This window comes from Cynocephalus volans, chromosome 15 (genome assembly GCF_027409185.1).
Source record: "Cynocephalus volans isolate mCynVol1 chromosome 15, mCynVol1.pri, whole genome shotgun sequence".
In the NCBI taxonomy this organism is placed as follows: Eukaryota; Metazoa; Chordata; class Mammalia; order Dermoptera; family Cynocephalidae; genus Cynocephalus; species Cynocephalus volans.
This window is the reverse complement of record NC_084474.1, coordinates 27,707,592-27,714,117: the sequence shown is the minus strand read 5'-3', so window position 1 is coordinate 27,714,117 and position 6,526 is coordinate 27,707,592. Positions and strand designations below refer to the sequence as shown.

Below are 6,526 nucleotides of genomic sequence, written 5' to 3'. Positions count from 1 at the left end.
ATTTTTATTAGCCCCTATTTAATAAGAAAATTAAGGCACACCCATCCATGAATATTAATATATTAGTCAAATTAAGTGTATATGATCTTCACAAAGTTCTTTATCTATACTCATGTTTTTATTTTTTATTTGTTTATTTAATCACATACAAGTCTTACAAAAACGCTTAAAGTAATTTAACACCTTTTTCTCCTAATCTTCAAGAACAGAGTACAAAACCTGGCTAAGACATGAGAGAGGGTCTATCCAAAACCATTAACACCAAAGCAAACTGGAAAGTATTTGGAAAACAGCTGTTCAGCAAGTGTTTTGAAGGTGTTCTAGCTAGGTAGAGTACCTGTTCTAAAAGACACACATCACTGAAAGCAGCACCGAGGGACCCAGACTCTGGACTGAGTTCCATGTACAGAAGATCCATGGAAGCAAGTGCTGTCAGGAAGTACCTCACCCCCTCTGCCCTCCCAACTATCAACACCAAATTCCTACCAACTTCACACAACGTCGGGGATTTCCAGGAAATACTAAGATCAAGTTATCCACTCCTTCATCAAGCCCCAACTCCTCCTTCCTGCTCATTTCTGCTTCTTTAGCCTCTTTCTGAGCCCTCCTTTTCCTTGCATTCATCTTTAGTTTTGATTCTTTGACAAAGACATTACAGGATGGGACCTCTCTGGCGTCACATAGCTTGCTGAATGATGTTCCTTATCCTGGGTTCCTCTGTGTACACCACACAAAGCACAGACTCCATGATCTGATCCATGTCACCCTTGAAGTCCAGATAGGCCTGTTTAATATCAGCCAACTCTTCTTCAGAACCTGTGTATGTCTTTTCAAAAGCTTGAATGTCCTCTAGAGATAGCTCTTTAAAGAATAACCTCCAATACGCCTCCCAGTCCCGGTCCTGGTTGAGCAAAGCAGAATCCTCGCCAACTGTTCCCTGCTCATCATTACACTGCTCTTTGCTCCTTGTCACTTAGAACGGAATAGACTTTCCCTAGGATCTGAAAGCGGCGGGTGGCGTCCTCCTTGCCGCCCTGGCTCACCCGGTCTGGGTGCACCTGCAGAGACACCTGTGGTAGCTGCGTCGGATCTCGCCCTCCGAGGCCTCGCGCCGCACGCCCAGCACCCGGTAGAGGCCAGCGGTACCGAACGCTTCCTCGCACAGCTCCAGCAGCCCCGTGCTGGGCGGGAGGGGTGGCCTCAGCGAAAACAGCTGGCTACAGCTGGCCCGGCTCGAGATCCAGACCGCTTTCTCTTCCCGCTCAAAAAGCCCGGGGCGCCCGCGTCACAAGAGCATCTAAACTCATTTTAATCCTGTAAGTACTAGCCTCTCCGTTTTATAAATGGTAAAGTGAAGCATAGAGAAGTCAATGAGTCCTCCAGGATCACACAGCTGGTAAATAACAAAGGTGAAATTAAAAACTGGGGAATGTGGCCCAAGAGTCAAAGCTCATATGCTCTGTTTAGCTTTGTAGTATGTGTAGTCCTTAAGGTCCAGAGCTCCGGAATTAGAAACAATAGATTGCTGAGAGAATCAACGAAGACCTAGAGAAATGAAGAGATATATTTTGCTCATGGGTCCAAAGACTCAATATTGTCAGGATGACAATTTTCTCCAAATTGATGTATAGATTCAACACAATCCCAATCAAAATCTCAGCAAGGCTTGTTTGTAGAAATTGACAAGTGAATTCTAACTTTCATATAGAAATGTTAAAGATCTATAATAGCCAAAACAATTCTGAAAAGAGATAATAAGTTTGAAGAACTTATACAGACTTCAAGAATTACTATAAAGCTACAGTAATCAAAACAGCATAGTATCAGACAGACAACAGATCAATGGAAAAGAATACAGTCCCAGAAATAAACCCACGTAGACAACTGATTTTTAACAAAGCTACAAAAACAATAATGGAGAAAGGTAGTCCTTTCAACAAATTGTGATAGAACAATTGCATATCCATTTAGGAAAAAAATTAATTTGAATCCATACCTTGCAAGGTATATAAAAATTAACTCCAAATGGATCCTAGATCTAAATATAAAACCTATAACTACAAAACTTCTAGAAGAAACATAGGAGAAAATCTCTGGACTGTGGTATAGCCCAGGGGTTAGCAAACTTTTTCTGTAAAAGGTCAGATATAGATATTTTAGGCTTTGATGACCAAAAATAATAATAATAATAATAAGGATATTATATAGGTACTTACATAATGAGAGAAAAGAAATTTCCACAAATGTTTTGAAGAAATTCAAAATTTAATAACTGAGTGCAATTTTTTTGTAATACATATCTGTGATAATAATAATGGAATTCTTTTGGGGGGGATAATAGTTTGCATAATTGGAAGTCCAAGTTAGTACTTGCTAACATCAAAATTGATTGCAGAGTGACATCAGTGAAAATGGAATAAGGACCTCCAAAAGTTTGTCCCTCAATAAAAGCAATCCAAAAAAACTGACAAAAATTGTCATAATCAACTTTTTCAAGACTCTGAAAATTAACAAAAGGTTTGCAGCAGCGCAGGTAGCATTTAAAGAAAAAAGAAAAGATTAAATCAGTAGCCTTGAAAAATGACAGCTCACTATTCCCAGTATCAAAGGGAGAAGAATAAATCTCATTCTCATAGAACTGTTATTACTTAACCTATCTGGTGAATCCCTGGAGAACCACACTCAAAATTCTTGCCTTTATTTGACCTCACTTCAACTTGTCCAGTGCTAAACACCTCCCCAGGGAAGCATTTGTCAAATGCTTTAACATCACAGCTGCATGAGGCAATAGGTAACAGCTGGGACAAACAGACTAACCAAAAAGCTTAAAAGTAAAACCTGAAGAATGAGATGTCCAAGTGGCTTTCAAAGTTTTCAAAGGCTCTGACATATTCCTAGAAATGCAGAAGGGCACACACATGCCCAGGGCTGTGAATATGCTGAGGAAAGACCTAAACATGATGTAAGGTCTCACTTTGAGGGTCTGCACAAGATGGAAGTAAATGATAAGACAGAGTTGTAAACTGCTTGGCTGAGTGTTTAAGGCATGCCTCAACAAGTACCAAGAGTCTCTTGGAAAGGACTGGGAGATTTAATGATTCCAGGCATTTATAAAAATTTCTGTTCAATCATTAGCTGATCACTAAGCAACCAATAGATACTTCAGTGACCATACACACAAAAAATACAGACTCTATAAAATTAGGTACAAAAGTCACTAAACAAATGAGTAAAAACTACTCCTACAACAAGCAGCAATAACAACACACCCTGCAGAGGATCATAATTTAACTTCCCAACTTGCCACATTATATTATTTGAAATGTCCAATTCAAAAAAAATGCAAGACATGAAAAGAAGCAGAAAGTATGACACAAACCCAGAAAAAAAAGTAATCAATATAAACTGTCCCTGAGAAAGCCAGACAAACTTACTAGACAAAGACTTTAAGTCAACTATTTTTGATATGTTCAAAGATCTAAAGGAAACCATAAATAATTAAATAAAGAAAAGTATGAAAATGATATTTCACCAAATGGAGAACAACAATAAGGAGACAAAAATTATAAAGAGGAATCAAATAGAAATACTGAAGTTGAAAAGGACAATAACTGAAATGGAAAAATCCACTACAAAGGCTCAAGAGAGCAGGCAGAAGAAATAATCAGTGAATTCAAAGATAGGTTAATTGAGATAATACAGTCTGAGGAACAGAAAGAAAAAAGAGTGAAGAAAAATGAGCATAGCCTCAAAGACATATGGGATACCATCAAATGGACCAATATATACTTAACAAGGTTCCCAGAAGAAGAAAGAGACATAAAAGGAAAAAGAATATTTGAAGAAATAATGGCTGAAAAATTTCCAAATTTGTTGAAAATATTAATAGGCAATTCCAAGAAGCTCAACAAAACCCGAGCAACTAAAAATCAAAGAAGTCCATACCTATGAAAACCATAATCAAATTGTTGAAAGCAGAGACAAAAGAGATCTTCAAAGCAGTAGGAGAAAAGAGACTCGTCACATCATCACATACAAAGGATCTCAACAAGATTAACAACTGATATATCTCATCACAAACCATGGAGGCCAGAAGGCATTGGAGTGACACATTCAAATTGCTTAAAGAAAAATAAAAATCAACCAAAAAGTCCATATAAGGCAAAATTACCCTCCAAAAACAGAGGAGCTAAATCTAAAACTGCTGTTAAAAAAAACATTCCATTTTTTTAAATGAAAGAGAAATTAAGACATTCCCAGATAAAATCTGAGAGAGTTTATTGCTAGCAGAGCTGCCTTACAAGAAATACTAAATACTGGGGCCAGCCCCATGGCTCACTCAGGAGAGTGCAGCACTGGTAGCGCCGAGGCCGCAGGTTCGGATCCTATATAGGGATGGCCGGTATGCTCACTGGCTGAGCATGGTGCAGACCACAGCATGCCGAGGGTTGCAATCCCCTTACCAGTCAAAAAAAAAAAGACATACTAAATGAAATGAAAAGACACAAGACAGTAACTCAAATCCACATGAAGAAATAAAGAGCACCAGTAAATGTGACCACAAAAGGTAAATATGAAAGACAGCATAAACATATATTTGTAGCTCTTTTTTTCCTATCTGATTTAAAAGATTGTATAATGCAATATGAATAAATATGTTTATAGACACACAATGTAAAAGTAGTAATTTGCGGTGATGCTATGGGTTAAATGTGTCCCACCAAAGTTCATGTATTGGAAATTTGACCCCCCACTGCAACAGTGTTAAGAGGGTAGTAAATCCAATTGTGTTATTTGAAAGGTGGGGCCTCTGAGATGTGACTGGATCACAAGGACTGTGCTCTCATGAATGAATTGATGCATTCATGGATTAATGAGTTGATGGTTTAATGAGTGGTCACAGGCATGGTTCTGGTGGCTTCATAAGGAGAGTAAGCAGGTTAACTGTCTTGTTCATACCATCTCTTGCCATGTGACACCCTGCATTGCTGAGGAGAGCCACCACCAAGAAGAAGGACCTTACCAGATGCGCCCCTGGACTGTAGACTTCCCAGCCTCCAAACCTCTAAGAAATAAATTTCATTTATTTTTAAATTACCCAGTTTCAGGTATTCTGTTATAAGCAATAGAAAATACACTAACACAGGCCTTTGAGAAGTGATTGGATTTTGAGGACTTTGTCCTCATGAATAGATTAATCCATTTATGGATTAATGGGTTAATGGTTTAGTGAGTTATCATGGATCTGAAGGAGAGTACATGAAAAACCTCTTGCCATTTTCACCATGTGATTGCCTCTGTTGCCAAGGGACCCTATAGAGAGTTCCCATCCAGAATAAGGCCCTCACCAGATGTGTTCCCTGGACCTCAGACTTCCCCACCACCAAAACTGTATGAAATAAATTTCATTTTCTTTATGCATTACCCAGTTTCGGGTACTCTGTTATAAGCAACAGAAAACAGACTAATACAGATGATAATAGCATAAAGGAGGGCAGCATAAGAGCAATACAAGAGCAATTATTGAAATTAAGTTAGTATTATCTGAACTAGATTGTTATAAATTAAAATGCTAATGGTAATGCCCAGAACAACATTAAAAAAATAACTCATTGGAGTGGAAGTCCACCCTACACCAATATGACCTCAACTTAACTAATTACATCTGCAACAACCCTATTTCCAAGGTCACAATCTGAGGTACAGGGAGTTTGGACTCCAATGTATGAATTTTTAGGGGAGAGAGTTCAACTCTAACAGTAGGTGCTCTTTATTTTTTTATTTAGTTTTTTATTTTTTTGGTCTAAGTCTAAAGACCTTTGAACTAGATGAGATCCTAACACAAGTAAATGTATTTTCTAGCTAATAATTAAACATTTTTTTAACTTCATGGGATCTGGCATTTTTTCATAGCTTTAGGACCTTACAAATGTTAAACAAAAATTATCGGAGGCCATTGTTTTGGACTAAGCTCCTGCACTGGCCCCAACAGACCAGACTAAAAATCAAAATGGAGTTATTTATGCTAGTTGTTGTCTGACCTTCTGAGAAATCAGGAAGGAGACACAGCAGCCAATTTCCCAAATAGGCCAGTTTCAATCTTCAATCAGTATGATAATGAAGTTTCCTCTGCATTGATCCTCAACAAAAACTAACCTGAAGTAACCTGGTGTTAACCAATCAGTTATCTTTCTATTGTTCTGTCTCCCTGACCCCACATTACAAGGAAAGCAATTTTGAAATGACCAATCCAATTTTTGTTCTTGTTTCTGGTTTATTCAGTCCTGTCTATAAAACTAATCCCCTCTGCTCAACCATTGAAACAGTTCTTCTACTTTATGGAATAAAGTGTTGCCCAATTCTAGAATGACAATAAAGCCAATTGAGATCTTAAAAAAGAAAGAAAGAAGAAGAAAATAACTCAAAAATAAATTATAAAAGTAATAACAAGAGAATTAAAATATTTTTATAATATAACTAACAAAAAAGAAGGCATTAATGGAGGAATTGAGGAACAAAAAAAAGA

General features: G+C 37.6%; 1 pseudogene; it reads right to left on the bottom strand.

Annotated features, from left to right (window-relative positions):
- Positions 1-468: 468 nt before the first annotated feature.
- On the bottom strand, positions 469-4,986 carry LOC134363652 (dnaJ homolog subfamily C member 9-like; annotated as a pseudogene).
- Positions 4,987-6,526: the final 1,540 nt, after the last annotated feature.